Genomic DNA, 18,512 nt, shown 5'->3' with positions numbered 1-18,512 from the left:
CTTTACTCTTTGTGAGTTTCTGATTCACACTTACTCTCGAAAATGCTTATTACTCAACCTTAGCAGAAGCTTCATATTTGAGATTGAGGAACTTCATTCTCAATTACACTTAACTTAATGCACATCAAAACTCATGCAACACAAAATCATTCCTACGCTATGCAAAAACAGCAACATGAATGCAAGTGTGAACTCATTTTAACTCATATAGTGAAAGTATAAGACATACGATTGTGGACTTAAAAAAATGAAAACCGACTAATGCACTAAAACATAGAGTTTCTTAAACAAAAATAAGACTTAGGAAGAGTATACTAACCTCCTGAACTGAACAAGTTGAGGGTAAAGGGATCTCATGTCGGCCTTACCCTCCTATGTTGCTCCCTAAACAAGGTGGTTCCTCTATAATATCTTCACGGTTGAAACATCCTTATTCCTCATCCGCTTCACTTGGCGATCTAATATTTCAACTGGAACCTCTTCATAAGAAAGGTCTCATCAACTCCTAAACCCTCAATAGGTAGGATTGATGATGGATCACCTATACAATTCTTAAGCATTTAAACGTGAACATTGAATGCACAGAAGCCATGTCCTGGGTCAATTTCAGTTCGTAGGCAACATTTCCTACTCGTTGTAAGCTCTCATAAGGACCTATTTACCTTGGACTAAACTTCCCTTTCTTACCAAATCTCATCACCACTTTCATGTGTGACATCTTTAAGTAGACTTGATCACCCACCTCAAATTTAAAGGTTCTGGTTCTTTTGTCTGCATAGGATTTTTGACGACTGTAAGCAGTAGCCAATCTATCCCTGATAATTCTCACCTTCTCCACAGCCTCATGTATGATATCTGCACCAAGCGTGGAACACTCTCCTACCTCAAACTAGCACACTAGATACCTACATCTCCTGCCATATATTTCCTTAAGAGGTGCAATCCCAATGCTTGAATAATAGTTCATATTATGGGAGAACTCAATCAGTGGCAAGTGGTAATCCCAATTCCCCTTGAAGTCCATAACACATGCTCTCAACATGTCTTCAAGGGTCTGAAAAGTTTGCTCTGCTTGTCCATCCGTTTGGGGATGAAAAGAAATATTGAGCTTTACCTGTGTACCAATATTCTTTTGGAAAGAACTCCAAAAATGAGAAGTAAAATGGGATCCCCTATAAGAATTTATAGATAACGGGATCCCATGCCACATCATTATCTCATAAATATACAACTTGGCATAATCTTTGTCATTGTAAGTAGACTTTAGAGGTATGAAGTGTGCAAAATTAGTCATCCAGTCAACCACAACCCAAATAGAATCATGTAGTTTCCTTATCATGGGCAGAACTGCAAAATCCACATTAATAGCCTCCCACTCTCATGTTGGTATCACAATAGACTGCGTAAGACCCCAAGGCTTAAGGTGTTCGGCCTTAACCTATTTGCAATTGGAACACTCCTCCACAAACTTAGATATATCTCTCTTCATACCTTACCACCAATAGATATCCTTGAGATCATGATATATTTTGGTAGAACCTGAATGAATAGAATATTTTGATCAATGAGATTCTGAAATAATATTAGGCCTCAAACAATCTATATTGGGAACACATAATATGCTCTGATATCGTAGTACAACATCCTCCCCTAGAGAGAGTGATTCATTCAGCTTATTTAAAACTGAGTCTTTCAACACCATGGGTACTGGGTCGAGATGCTGCTTAGCTTTGACACCTACAACAAATGAGGATATAGAACAGGAATGAGTTGAAATATCTCCACTTGGTGTATCTACAATCCGTACACCACATCTAGCCAATTCGTGTACCTCTTTAACCAACTCCTTCTTCTCATCATCAATATGAGCCACACTACCCATTCTCAAATGGCTCAAAGCATCAACCATTACATTGGCCTTACCTGGGTGATAATGAAAAATGTAATAATCTTTACGCATCTCCAGCTACCTCCTCCGACGAAGATTTAACTATATCTGCGTAAGGACATACTGCAGACTTTTTAGGTCAGTAAATACATCAACATGTACACCATATAAATAATGTCTCAAAAGTTTAAATGCAAAGACCACAACAGCTACTCAAGATCATGAGTAGGGTATTTATTCTTTATTGTGACTTTGTTGAGTTGCCGATAATCATTACACATTCTAAGAGTTCCATACTTTTTCTTAATGAAAAACATTAGAGCGCCCCATGGGGATATGCTCGGCTGGATGAAGCCCTTATCAAGTAGATCTTGTAATAACTGCAACTTCAACTCTTTGAGTTCAGCTAGAGACATTCTATAGGGAGGAATAGAAATTTGTTTGGTGTTGGGATCTCAGTCAATACAAAATTCAACTTCGTGTTCAGGAGAGATTCCTGGTAAATCCTCTGGAAAGACATCTTTGAACTCATTCAGTATGGGCACATAGTCTAGGGAAGGAACCTCATCCTCTAAGTCATTAACTCTGACTAAGTAGTATAAATACCCCTTAAACAACATCTTATTTGCTTTGAGGTTGGAAATTATTTGGCTTGTGGCATTTGAACAATGCCCTTCCCATTCCAGCTCAAATTCATTTGGAAACTAAAACCTCGCTACCCTGTTTCGACAGTCTATTGTAGCATAACACTTATGAAGCCAATCCATACCCAAGATTATATCAAAATGAAGCATTTCTAATTCTATAGGGTCAGCATGGATGACTCTATCATGAATATTAATTGGGCACTCTTTATATACTTTTTCATCTCTAATGTCATATCCTATGGGAGTACAAACTATGAAAGGCTCATGCAAGATCCCAGGAAGCAAGTCAAACTTACTAGCTACTAAAGGAGTAACAAATGACAAAGTAGATCTTAGATCAAACAATGTAGACATAGGAAAAGAAAAGACATGCAACTTACAAGTGAACAGATCAGCTGACTTCTCTTACTCCTCCCTACCTTTCAATGCATAGAATTTGTTCCTCTTGGGAGGTTCAGCTGCAGCAGTAGGCCTGATTCCTCATCTTTGCGCAGTCCCTGACAATATTTCCACTCTTGCCGCACCCTTAGCAGCTATTAGTACCTACTAGGCACTCACCTCTATGCATACGACCACATTTACCACACGACTTGCTGCTACATTGGGCATTGCTATCAGTTCCCTTTTGGGGGGGAAGACTTCTTCACTTTGGCATTCAAATTTCTAGGAGGAGTAGAATTACCTGAGTACTTCTTGAACATAGGCCTGTTCTTGACACCAAATGAGCCCCTACAAGTGATAGATTCAGTGTGATCTGCGGGCTAAGGCTTCTTTCCTTCCTGAACTCTCCTTTATGGAAAGCGCTCCTCCACTTGCTGAGCATGCACCATTAATTTTCCCAAGTACATTTTATCATGCAAAATTGTTTCCTGACAATCTTTCACTAGATCCTCCGACATGCCAGTCACAAACTGGCTCATTTCATCCCTGCTATTTGCCACCATAGGAGAAGCATACTTTGAGAGTTTAACGAATTTCAAGGAATACTCCTTGACCAACATACCTCCCTATCTCAGAATGAAGAACTCTTCAACATTGGCTTCTCGTTGTTCTTTGGGAAAGAATCTCTCCATAAATGCAGTCTTGAGAGTGTCCCAAGTTATGGGAACTGCTTCTGGTGGTCGGCCATCTGCTCACATTTTGTTCCACACCTGAGCCACATCTTTGAGTTGATATGTATCCAACTCAGCCTTCTCTTTTTGATTCACTCCCATGATATTGAGAATCTTAAACACCTCATCCACAAACTCTTGGGTATCTTCATTTGTCTTGGACCCAAAGTAGACTGGAGGTTCATCTTGGTGAAATACCTCAGTCTGCTAGCTATGGTTCTAGCATGTGGGTTCTCCCTAGGAGCACCCTCTGTAGTGTCCTGGGCTTTGATAGCCTGTGCCAGAGTGGTGATGGCTTGGGCCATCTGCACTAGTGTATCTCTCACATCTCCATTCGCCATCGCAGCTGGGTTGACAGGCACTTGCACTCCGGCAGCGGTGGATTTAGGGGTAACATGTTTTCCCCCAGCATCTGCTTCTCCAACTCTCATGCCTGCATTTCTCCTCATGTGCATTGTTCTACATGCATACAAAAGAAGAGAGTGAGATACTAAAATGACATAATATGTCATAACTCTACACAGCACGATAAAGAGTATAAGAAGGGAAATTTCCTAACTTTATATAGTCTCTAAGTCTTAATTATGGCGCTCTTCAAAACCATAAGTAAGAAACTACGTAACGTGGTTTTTTTTAGTTTTATTTTCTAGGTATTTTAACCTCTTGCACTTATACCAAGTTTGTCACACCCAGATTCCGGAATCCGAATGCAACCGGCATGGTTGACCTCTCAGAGGTCGTAGACAAGCCTCTTCTTAGCATTCATCACATTCATATAGTTAAATTTGGGGAAAATTATAAATTTTAAACATTTATGAAGTGTACATATACTTCATATAATCTTTCATGAATTCATATACTATAAGCTCAACTAAACAACGATCTACAATGGATTACACAATTCAAAAGGGAGAATCAATATATATCACTAAAAGTTTTCCAAAATGGCCTTATTACAAAAAATTCAAAATGAAAACATCATAAAGAAACGCTAGGGACAACATCCTCTAGATAAGTCTAAATACTAGGCTATGAAGATATAAGTAGCATCCTCGAACTAGAGAGGACCTACAAAATGGTCAAGTGATCGCTGAGTCCAAACCGCTGCATTAAGTCTTCAATCGGCTCTCTGACCTTCAACTATGTAAATTGTAATTTTATACGGTTAGTACACACTTGTAATAAGTATGGGTGTATGCACATATACACATAAGGCTATGCATGATCAAGGAAAGCTCTTCCTATACAACATGCAATTTCTGGAAAGTGATGTCACTAGACTCTCCTAATTCGTTAGTTGTGAATTGTGATATGAATATGATGTATCTTAATTCATTCAAAGCACACAATTCATTTTCTATTTGATCACAAGATATTAGACTCATCCACATAATTTTATAACAACTTTAGCGAACATTTGAAAATTTGATTGCCTTGAACCCGAGAGCTCTCCCTTTTGTACTTAGTTTATTTTTAATCTTTTTCTTATTGTTGTTGTGTAGTTCAATGATTTCTTTGATCCAATGTTTTACTTAAAAGTGCATTTATTTATTTTAGTCCCATACTCACAATGAATCAAGTGAGTAACCAAAGGACTAAGGGAATAATTTCACTATTTTTACAACAAGTCATTCATTACCTTTTGTATTCGTTGGGCAGAAACACTTCATAAGCCAGTCTCTATTGGCTATGCCACTTATTTGATCATTTTCATATAATGGAAGTTATGAAGCATTGATTAGATATTGCATTTTACTCTCCTTTATTGGCATAATATAAGAAGTCATTATAAGAAAATTTTATTTGTGTTAGCCCATTATTTGTTGAAGACTTCGTTGGTATCAACACTGACGATTGATATTCATAAGATCTTACTTTCATTGCTCACTTTGAACATATGTTCCTTCTTATTTCTTTCTTCCTTTCTTAGAAACATCTTTACAATTACGATCATGCGAGCTAACATGAAATCCAGTGTCTTCTCCACACCGAAAAGAGATTATTCACCGATCATAATTAATCTAGATCATTTGAGCTAACATGATATACAATGTATGCCCCACACCGAAAAGGAGTGATTCGCCGGCTAAGGTGAATCCATCTCAAGGGTTTACCCCACACCGAAAGGGGTGGCTCACAGCTATAGTGAACGAACAATATTCTTTTGAGCATTAACCGACATAGACCATGTGAGCTAAACATGAAATCCAGTGTCTTCCCCACACCAACAAGAGGTGATCTCAATGGTCAAGGTTAGATCGAAACATACCTAGCTCTCTTAAGTGGAAACCATAGGCTAGTTCCCATGTTGGCTAGACATAGTTCAAAGACTAGAAGACATATGGAGACTACTTATCCACCTAGATGGTAGCCTCATCTCATGAGACTTACACGTGCAATCACAAACTCATAGCTAGTCTACCAGTGTTTTTCTCAGTTTATTTATCTTCTTATCTTTTAGAGTTGACTCAAATATTATGGAAGTTGTCTTCTAGATTGAGGTTTACTTAATCTATAGACGACTTGTCATCCCTTTATTTACATTGATAATATGAAAATTATCCTTGCATAACATCTTTGGTGCTAATAAGACTTTTCTCACACTTTCTAACACTCTTTTCCGTGTGTATATTAACATGGTATCTTAGGTGTAAGTAAGGCTTGTCTCACTTTCTTTAACACCTCATTCTGGTTACTTTCATAACATTGACATATTTGATTATGTTAATACTCACTTTACTAGCTTACGTTCATTTTGTAACTTCATATCATCGTGTATGGATGATGATAACTTCATTCAATTAGTTACATATGTTCGTAGTTCATTTGATTAGGGTATGTTGGGAATTGTCCTAATTAGTGGCATGCCCTTGGATATGGATTCATTGAATTACTTTAGATGTTCTTATTTTATCATTTCATTACATTGGCTGTATAGGATTGGTATAAAATTAGTATTGGCCTAAAAAAATTGGAAAATATTTCATAATCATCTTTATTGGCATAAGCCGAATTTACATTCGTTCATGTTTAATTTGGTATGTATTAACCATTAGCCAATATTGTAATTATCTAAAGATAACATTATAGCCAATTTCATTCAACTTTTTGGACAATGTATTGTTAACCATTTTATTGACATAAGCCAAGCATTCACTCAAATATGATTTCATGAAGATCTTTTTAGCCAACCTTATTACATAATTCAAACATCACATTAGTTGCAATTTCGGACCGCCTCATATGAACACTTAGCATTTTCATTAAGTCGCGTTTAACAATAGGTATACACATAACGACCATTACATCTCAAGACTAGAATTTTCTGACACAAGATGATGCAATATCGTTCTTTATTTCACGTAAGGAGCACATAAAATCATACATGTACAAAATATAGGTTCATTCGACATTTAGAAATAAAGAACCCTACACATTAATATCAACCAGCACCACATACCAACAACATGATCAAGACTACGTCTATATATTCATTAGAATAAAAAACGAGGATACTACATCTATATATTCTTTAGAATCAAAAACGTCTGTATATTTCCGTCGCCTTTTAACCACTCAAACTCTTATTAGCTTTGTATTATGAAATTTTCTTGCATTCTATTAGTATTTTATTCATAAAATTTGTGTCCGGAGTGGAGTACATTTCCCCCTAGCATATGAGTATTTCGTATTTGGCATAAAAGGATAGTTTTCTGAACCCAGAATTATATATACGAATTGTGAACTCATTTGCAAATGATCGTACCATATTTCTATGTGTTGGGCTCATCATATTGTTATATTATCGGTTGCATCTTTTCAAATTTGTTGTAATGCATCTAATTTATGAACCCTCATCTTGTTGTTATTTAAATTGGATTAAATTTTTTTGGGCTATGATTGTTTTTCTTTAGCATTTTAGGTATAGTTTGGAAGTTCCTATTACTGCTGATTTATGTGATTTGCCCAATGATAGGAAGGATGTAATCATTTTAAAGGGTAAAACTCATAAATTGGTCAATTTATGCAAAACTAGGAGAATTCCTAGGATTTCGACATACTAGGTGTTCGGGTCTTGAGAGAATTTGACTATTGTTCGATTTTGGTTATTTTCGAGGGTTGTGGGGTTGAATTTGTGAAGGAGGGTTTAGAATAGACAAGTATGGTCGTTTGGCAAGCTTGGTCGAGCTCACCAAACCTATCACTAGTTCGCCTAATTCCCCCATCTCCCCCTTAATTTAATGTTGTATGTCTTGTTGGACTCTATAACTTTTGGTGAGTAACCTAGTGTCGCAATAGGCACTCAGCGACTCGCAGAAAGTCTTTTTATTTCCCTTTGTCTGCACCCCTGAATATATTTTGGCACTGTAACTTTCTCGAGCTACCATTTCTTGTCGAATGGTGTTTGAGATCAACATAGTGAACATTCACTTTGCCTAATTGCAATAATAATTAAATCAATACTTTCGGTGAGCCCGAATTGACTCTCTAATGTTGATTGGTGACTTAGCCAACTTTTGTAGAAATTATTTGCAATGAATGTGATTAAGTTAATTCTATGTTTTTCTTAATACTTTGAGGGAATGGCGAGGACAAATACAAATGGACCACCCTGTAAAGGAGAATGGTATTACAATCAATGAAGAAGGATCAAATCCTCCAAGAAGGGGAAGACAAGAAACACCACCAACTAACCAAGGAAAGGGAAAGAGGTCCATGTTTTAGTAGGCTGCTATTTGAGCCTAACGATGACCATTTGCTACAACCTGATGTTCTAAGTCTCGGGCTAGACCTTACTCCATATCTACCAAAGTTTCTCCAACTCTCCATCAACCATATTCAGTGTCAGCAAAAGCACCTCATGCAACCAGTGCAATTCCTATCATTCCTCCTACCAGGCATTTGAAAAAATTTAAAGGAGATGGTTTACGAACCATCTTAGAGGAAAAGTTGTTTTCTATAGAAGGCTTGGAGGAGAAGTACTTAGATGTAAGGGAGACATTCAAATTCCACAGGTCCGAGAAGTCCATCTAGGCCCCAAGTCCCCTATATTCCCTCTTGGGTCCGTGAGTGTTACACAACTTACGATGATCTTGTTTACAGCAACAAGAAGAAACTCAATGAGTTCAGACCAGTAAAGGCGGTCATGGTCCATTGAAAGGAGGACAGGTGCAACAGTGAGTAAATTAATGTTGTACAAGGTTTAGATTTACACTCTATACACTTGTATGATGGATTTCCAATTGATCAATCCTTGGATGATATAATGGGGTGGTTTCAACTTTTAAGTTATAATACCACCCCGATATGGATCAAAGCTAGCGCCCCTATTTTTGAAGAAGAATTTGAGTATTGATGCTTGATTATGGGTTGTCTTTATCAGCACCACTATTACGCCATCCCAGAATGATTCTTTTCTCTGCCATTCTAAGGCGGGCATGCCTTGGGTCCATCATATTTAGGAGACATATCAACCTAGAACTTCTGATGACATAAGGGATTGCGATAACAGATACGCAAAGACAAACTTTTTTGTCTTTCTCGGTCCTAATAATTTAATTGTGCTTACGTGTTGAGGTATCCTAGGATGGTGCTACATATTTTGAGGTTACCGCTTTATCCTCCACTACCATTCAGCATATGGGGGCCGAGTATACTAGAGAGGAGGCTTATAGGAGAAAGAAGACACTGATAGACACATCCCTTGAGTTTAGTGTCGACTTGATACCTGCAAAGGAAACTTTGCCTACTCGGACCTCTAGGACTTTAGGTACTTCCGTCTCTAGTTACTATTAATATGTCCTTTGCGCATACACTCCCTATGAGATTCCCAAGATTACTCAGGCGATAATCGTGAAGATGGCGAATGTTCCTCAGTAAGCTGACGTGAGAGTTACCACACTGGATATGGACCTCCCTTTATTATTGAAGATTCTATAGTATCTACATTGATCCCATATGTGCTTCTGTTTAGTATCCTATAACTACGGTCACAACATAAAAATAGGGGCATGGGCAGACCTATGAGGTTTTGGCGTAGATGTTGAGGTAGCGCACCTTAGACAGGACGTAGACTATTTGAAGTCTACCGACATTACTTTATTACCAGAGGTAAAAAATAATCTAAACTCCCTTAAGACTTAAGAGATTCCTTTAGTTACCATTGGAGATATACATTGGAAGGAGGATTCAGTTGGTGGGTTGAATTCTAAAACCGATGAGAAGGAGATAGAGATTCAGGATGAGAGAATATACAGAGATTTGTCTGGCCTTAGAGGGGTTTAGGGAGTTCCATATAGATACCTTGTTGCGACTTAGGAGATTATTGTAGATTTTTGTGTGCAGACATCCCTAACAGTACCCCTTTTGTTGTGTCTAATATAGTTTGCACTTCCTAAGTGACTACGAGTAATGATGCCCAATCCAAGTTGCTCCACCGGGCAATGATGCCCAGACACATTAAGCAACTTTTTATACATGATTCTCTCTTCACCTCTCTCTCTATATTATTTTATCTCACTTTTTGGATACATTCATTTCATTTGCTTTTGAGGAAAAATACTTTATTTTTTGTCGGGCAAGGCTCACCTTTTGTGTGAATAATGAAGTTCGATGTTTTGTGTATATATATGGGTTGTTATGATTTAAAATTATGTTGTATGCTTATTTTTGTGGATGTTTGAGTTTGTAGTTCCTAATTCTCTTACTGTAAATGATTTGACTTGTCCAAAACCAAAAAAGTTCTCCGCTACACTTTGTGTATACTTGAATGTGGCCCTTTTTTGGGAAATTCGAGCCTCAAATTGATCAATAGTGAGAACTTGGATAGTGATCACAGTCGAACACATAATAATGTACTGCTATAATGAGGTCAAGTGAAGTTGCATAGACAATATATGAACTTTTAGCATCTCATTGTGATTAACAAACAATCAAATAGAGTTTTTTTTATGAAAATTGCATATTAGAAAAAGTGTGAAGGCTTGTTTGATTTTTGTTTCGATGTCTTTCGTGATGAGCTTATCGTTAACCATGTAGGATGACATCTAAAATTTTCCCCGTTAGTCCGGTTGATGAAGTTATGTGATCTCATTATATGATCTTACGCACCTTTCCAAAGTGTGAAACAGTTTTACATGTACCTTTTTTTTGGCCTACCCTTTGAGTGTGCAAACCCCTTTTGATTACCCCTTCAGCCTTACCTTTCTTTGGATTAAATTTGATGAAAACATGAGCTTTCTTAATCCACTACCTATAATCCTCTTGATTTGTGGTTGATTGAATAATTGACTTAGGCAAAAAGCCTAAGTTGTTGGCATGGTGAAAAGAGAAGGAATATCATTCAGTGCAAGAAAATTCTCCTTTAACCCATGGTGTTTAGTAAAATTAAACCCTTCAATACAAAAAAAATAAAAGAATAGAACTAATGGAATTAAATTTTAAAAATACAAAGGCTATGGGGATTCCGAACAATCCATGAAAATGAATAATGAGATGACTTATGAGTACGAAGAAAATGATGAAAGAGGATGAAAGGAAGTGTTGTGAGCACCACATTTCATGAGGATAAACGTCACTAAGCCTAAATGGCAATGAATTTGCACTCAACTCCTCTACAAGCCTTCAAAATCACTTTTTGATATTGAGTGAACTGAAACAAGATTAATTGGAATACACGAGGAAACCTATGGGTTAATTCGTGCATTTCATTCATCTTTGTGAGCGTGACCTTTGAAGTTTATTCAGAAACTTTAAACTGTAAAGCATTGTGTGTGAATATGGAATCATTCTTTATGTGAGGGAATTTGCTCACTTTTGTTGATCTTGAACTTTCATTTTATGAAAGTATCGTGACATTGAAAATCTTTGATAATGATGTGTCACAACTTAAATGTGTGAGGGCACAATTGATCCTTTCATGGGTAAGTTGATTCTAGTTGTGTGAATTCATTATTGAGTCTTATATAACACTATTTGAGATATCGTTTTTGAATGACAGAACTTGAGTTTTAATTCAAGACAAGAAAAGTATATGTTGGTGGTGTTGATGAGTCCATGATTTGGAATAAATTAGGGCTATATATTTTTGTAGATTTTATTTCCTCAAATGCATATTTTTTCTCAGTAATTGATTAAACAAAAACTTGAGTTTTACGTATTTAGACTTGGAGGCAAAGCTTGAATGCAACTAAGCAAAAAGGAACAATGTACCTGAATGAATGAGGAAATGAATACGTGAGGATCACCTAGGCTATTACTCGATCCTGTGAATGGTCTTATCCTCACCCAAATGTTCCAGTGTGCTGAGCCCTGATGGAAAAGATCAAGACGGTGGTGAAAAAAACAGTCAGCATGTCGTTGAACAGTTCTGAGAAGCACTACTATTTCGTCCAATACTACAAAATATGAAAATACTTAACAAAAAAGTAACTTGGCAATGAGATATACCGAAGGGGGGATTGCTGAGTTTACCGGTGATCCCGACTAATTGCATCGAGTGACTGTTCACAACACATTTTTTGAAAAATATAAATACTCATTAAGAATTGTAAATGTGTTCACCAATCACAAAAGTCTTCAGTATCTTTTCGGACCAAAAGAGGTGAATCTTAGTAGAGGAGGTTGTTGGAGTTACTGAAGGATTATGACATGAATATTATATATCACCCAGGTAAGGCTAAGCTAAGGCTAATGTTGTTTTTTATTCTTTGGCAGGTTGTCTATGGATAGTACCACCCATGTTGAGGAGGTCAAGAATGAGATAGCCAAGAACATGCACAAACTTACGCAATTGTGATTCTAGTTATTAGATTCCAATGAAAGAGAAGTAGTGGTGATGAATAGGATGAATCATCACTAGTGTCCAAATGACGCTAGTGATGCAATAAAAAGAACATGACCCTTTTTTGCTCGAATTGAGGGAAATGTTCAAAAGCAAAAAGCAGTAGCTCTCGAACAAGGCGGAATGGTGTGTTGAGGTATCAAGGTAGATTGTGTTTACTAAAGGGGGATGAAATATCTATCCCAGTTCCAAAAAGATGTATCTTACTTGAGAGAAGCCTATTGGTTGAGTAGTATGAAGAGATGTATTTCACAGCTGTTTCTATGTTCTCGAATTGCACACAATTCAAAGTAAAACACAGGAGGCCCGATCGTATGGATTCGATCATTTATCTTTTAAAATTGAACACGGACAGGATAAATATGGATTTTGTAACTCCTTATAGCGGTAACGTAGGTAGCATATTCAATTGGGTAATTGTAGATCCTATGACTAAATGAATCGATTTATTACATGAAAAGACTAATTATTCAGCAGAGAATTAAGCCACATTGCATATTTAAGAGATAATTAAAATTCATGAAGTTCTGGTGTCCATCATTTCAGATAGAGTAGCTCATTTCATCGCAAAAATATTAAATTCTTTCCATAAAGGTTTAGGTTCGAAGGTAATTATGAGTACTACTTTCCATACTCAAACCATGGTCAAGAAAAACATACGATTAAAACATAAGAAGAGGACATATTATAGGGGGTCGCCTGCCCCACCCTTTTTCTTTCATTTCATCTACGTTGTTTTAAATAGTACCTTTACATTTTGATTCTATCCACTATAAACTACATTTTAACATCAACAGATCACTCATAACGTGAATAATAAAACTTTAATTCATATTAGAATCTTAAGGTACAATTTAGAGTAAAGTCCTGATATTTCTTTTAAGTCATTTTGAGAAATCTTTTTCATTCCTTTAAAACCTTTTTTAAGAATTGAGTACTTGAGTTTGAGAATGAGGAGATTTGAGTTTTAAATTTTTTTAAATGAATATATAGGGAGTAAGCATTCCCAAGAGTAAATTCTTTTACATTTAAAATGAGAAGAAATATTGATGTCCAAATGTGTTCATGAGGAGTATTTGAGTATAATCCTTTTTAATAGAACCTTTAGAGTGATAATATCTAAGCTTGAGGATTAGGAAATATTTTTAAACATATGATTTGAGTGTATTTTTGGGAGAGATATTGAGCATTGATATGGGGAGGACTTCATACAACTCAAAATCCTCATAACTATATAGTGAATGTGGTTGAAAGGGTCATACTTTTTAGATGATTCCTTATTGTCTTTTAAGAATAACATAGTGGATCCACTTAGTTTTGGAGTTCTATACCCGGGAAAGGTATAGGATTGTTCTAGTTGTGTGGGCGAGATGTTGTATAATCGCATAGCTCATAGTGATGGTTGTCCGTTATATAATCTCCCTGATAAAGTTATTTCTTATCTTTACAAACAATCAGATTTTTTATTGTATTTTTAATTAACATGAGTTTCTATGAACTACATCTTCATTGTTGTTGTTATACTTTATTTAGCTGAGAATCCATGAGTTGAGGTTGAACTTAGTAGAGTTGAGATTTGTATGTTTCCAAGTTAAATCTTTCATGTTATGTTTAGTATTCCCCTTACATGCTCCTACATTTAATATATTGATTCCATTTGGTTTGTTTCTTATCATGATGAAGATACAAGAGATCAAGGTCATCAACATGTTCTTTGTTGATACCATAGCAGTTTGAGTTAGCTTTGGCGAGCCTCATTGTTTCTGGAGGATCCCTCATTTATTTTTGTCATATTATTTCCATTTTGTTAGGATGATCAGAGGTCTTTTCCTAACATCCCTCATAGTATTAGAGTCTTCATAGATATTTAATAGTAATTCACGAGTTTTTTTTCATTTTCAATTATCATTGTTCTAAACTTTTGTTTCCTCTTTTGACTAGTTAAAGTTTTATATCTAAAATGTTCTAATTTAATCTTTTGATATAGTTGAGTAAAGTTTCTTTTTTAGTTCAGATGTTGTTGAGTAATTAATGGCTTAGAGTTGAGCCAGGCCAATGGTTAGCTTTGGGCCAACAATGGTTCTCAAGTTCGGACATGTCATGGCGTGAATTCAATAATAAGTAAAAAAATTTCATCATTTGAAAAATAATTGTATCAATTTCATAAGCAAGATGATTCTACTATTTATTCCACTTAGAAAGCCATTAAACTAGTAGTTATAAAACAACTTATTCAAGGTCCAAGTAAATAATTCAGCATACATAATAAATAACACATGACATAATGAGACTCCATGTTTGACACACCTTTAGAATGAAAAATTATAAGATTTACCATTCCTAAAAAATACAAGTTGTGAGCCATATTCGTTCAAATTATATAGTCATGACCGGGGAGCACCCACTAGAAATAACATGATGTACTTGACCTCTCTGAGGTCTTATATAAGACAATAGACATTATTCATCGCATTAACATATAAATTTAGCATTTAAAGCTTCTAATAGCACATCAAATGCTAGAACATCACTTCATATATAACAAAATATCATAATACATACTTAGACTCTAAGCCTCCTTTGTCATCTTAGACTGAACATCAATAAAGTAGAATAGGGACACGACCCTTAACAAAAAAGAATAATCATCTTAGCTATTACATAAATGTTTTTAAATAATTTTGACATCGTAAATCCTGAATCTTAAGGATACCTTTTTGTACATGGGAAACATATCTGAGCTCTTCACTTTAGTAGTCATCCTCTAGCCATCAGCACCAACACTTTGTGTAAAAGATGAAGAAGAATTATCTATGTACTAGAATGCACATGTATGACAACCATGCAAATCTTGCATTTAAAGAGGATATTTAGTTAGAAACCAAGAATCATGTCTTTTAGCAAAACATCATGAATGTTGATACATTAAGAATAATATAGTCCACATACTTCATATTGACATGTAAAATAATCATAATATCACATAAAGCCATATATTTACATTTAAGGCACATTTATCAATTCCATAGCATAACCTTTCTTTTAGCTTAACTATTTTACCCCGAAGTAACCCTTTAATAATACTTGGTGCAATTCATGAATACTGTCTCATTCTATCATACATAATAAAGTATCACCTTAACATCATCAAGGTGAACATTTATAAAATCTTCACTAACTTCAACATATAAATTCATAGAAGCATAGAATATCATGAAATACATAATTCACATAAGAACCAACATACTTCATGAACCACATATAAGACTCATTCCTAGAAAACATGCAAGTCAATGCTTCCAATATCATCATATTGAGACAATAGTCAACAATTACATTTTTTAAATTCATTTCATTAAGATATCATAAAACCTTACTCATAATCCCAATATAAGCCTACTAGTGAAATGTAAATGTCAATCCTATAGCCTCACACATACTAAGTAAACCCACAAAGAGACCACAATACATACCACATACGTCATATATCAACATGAAAAGTATAGTCTACTACATACACATTGAGTAAAACCTTCATCATAAAGTTAATAGCACAAACATCATGCATATTATCATACAAGTATGTCAAAACTTAAATGTCATGCATAAGAGACATATACATATGCAAATAGAACACATACCAAGAATTCCCTTCAAGATCTACTTGTTCAATGCAAGGTAAAGTCCTATACCCCTACCTACACTAACCAACCTTTCTTAGGTAGTCATAGTTAGGGTTCATTATCTTACATTCTTTCTGCATTTTACTTTAGGGAAACTTTGCTTCAACAAACATAAGACCATATTATTTAAACATGGAATCCGCTGTAGAGGAACCCCACACTGAAAAGACGTTCTCTACTTGTCAATGTAGAACATGAACATCATGTTAGCATCTAGGTCGATCAACTTGCTAGATCCTAGATCCTATGGGGGCGACATAGTTAATGAACTAGGAGATTTGCAATTGAAACCCTCTTTATGCCAATTGGCATAGTAGTTTCAACCTCATGATGACATTGGTGAACATACGTTTCTTTTTAGGCAGGGGCACCCCTCATTTTCAAGATCACTCCGTGCTAAGATAACTTGCCTTTATTTAAAAAGCCTTTATTAACATTATTTCATAAAAATACACTTTAGGATATTAACCCCTCATATTCATAACTCTTAGGTTAATGAGGAGAATTTCCTTTCAACAAACCTAACTCATGTGAGAATATCCTTCCACACGGACACAGCATATTATTAGCATAGTCTAGTTTATAGTACAATTGAGAAACACCATCAAAAAGACCCTACTTACTAGATTATTATAATATTTTGATTGATGCATTCATGTGTGTGTATATGTTCATCTATGAGGAAACTTTTCACATAAACACATTTTGACACTTCATATTCATACATCATCATTCATATACTTGACATCATAACATATACTTCATGTTAACAGCATAATCATGCATCCATACTCATATACATGGATATATCACCCATATATTTTCATACTTTCAAGTATATATTATAATTATAATCATGCATGAGAAGTGTGTGTAAATTGGTCAACAATATCACCTAATGGCAACAAAAAGGTAATGAGGAAGCCAACCTCTAATGATCAACACACATGTTGTACATCATCCATCAAGTCTTAAATCACACATATATAGATTTTTAAGGACTATAGACTAAACAAACTCACATTACATCATAGGAGACAAGAACATATTCAATCTTTGCATAGGAGGTTCCCGCTCATGCATATAAGACCACAAAATCATATAGGGGTACATAGGTAGGTGTCATTCATCATTATCACTTCATCAATGTTAACCATATAGTCTATAATGAACCCTAACATTTTCATTCACATGTTCATAACACTATCAATACACCCAAGATCATGAACTAGAATAGAAGACTAGGCATATAACTTCACATGTGTGATCATCATAACGACACTTCATAATACATAAATTCTCCTTCAAGGCCATGATAATAACATATAGAAAATGACAAGAATGTGAACTCTACCACCATATGTGGACCATACAACAAAATATAGAATTCAATATCCAATTTATACTAAGTAGAGGAAGTAGGTCAACTTACCAATTCTCAAAGCCTTGATCATCGTTGATCAATTACCAACAACTCACAACAAATTCACATAGATAACAATAACAACAGACGATTGAACATAATCAAATCACAGACTCATTATCATCTATGAAAGATCACAAGACCCACATTACAGTCCAATTTGAGGAATTAGGCGGATCACGGATTCTTCATGGAATTGGATTAAAATTCATCATAAAATCCGTAGCTAATCATAAATTCATTACTAGAATGTGTTTGAAATTAATTTGAAAATGAACCCATGGCTAAATTGAAAGATATGGAATTTGATCATGAATTCTCTTTGAAAAACCTTTGAAAGAACTCCTTATCTGAAAGATTAACTTAGGATCAAGGATTACCATAATACATGAGAAGCCCACTGCAAGTTAGAGAAGAAACCATTAGAATCCATCCCCTAGGTTGTTTTTGAGTTTGATATCCAATGGAAGTTCTAGAGATAGTTTGTTTTGAGAAGGGAAGGATTTTACGAATCTTGAAGAAGACAAACTAACTCCTTGTTATAAATCTACACACAACTATTCTCTACAATCTAAAAATTAATACAGCTCAATAATAATTCTAGAACAACATCCACTAAAGTCTCATGAATTAGTATGAGCTATTACAACTAGGTAAATACTTCTATTAAAAGAACTAACTTTGACACTAAACTATAACCACGTAATCTCTTGAGTTAGAATCTTCGATCTTTGCCTTCTTACCTGTAACGACCTATTTAGTCGTTTTGAGCAGCAGATTTTATTTCTGGAAAAACTGTGTGAGTCGACGGAACCCACGACGGACCGTCATGGGCACGACGGGCCGTCGAGGGGGTCTCGTTCCAAAAGACTTAGACTTCTGAAATTTGGGTACTGAAATCGACTCTCTGAACTTGG

The 18,512-nt window shown here is 35.5% G+C and overlaps 1 pseudogene; it reads left to right on the top strand.

Annotated features, from left to right (window-relative positions):
* Nucleotides 1-9,287: 9,287 nt before the first annotated feature.
* LOC107006497 overlaps nt 9,288-18,512 on the top strand; it is a 22,544-nt pseudogene continuing 13,319 nt past the window's right edge.

Source organism: Solanum pennellii, chromosome 12, assembly GCF_001406875.1.
Source record: "Solanum pennellii chromosome 12, SPENNV200".
Classification (NCBI taxonomy): Eukaryota; Viridiplantae; Streptophyta; class Magnoliopsida; order Solanales; family Solanaceae; genus Solanum; species Solanum pennellii.
Note: the sequence above shows the minus strand (reverse complement) of the source record. Positions and strands in the feature narration are given on the sequence as shown.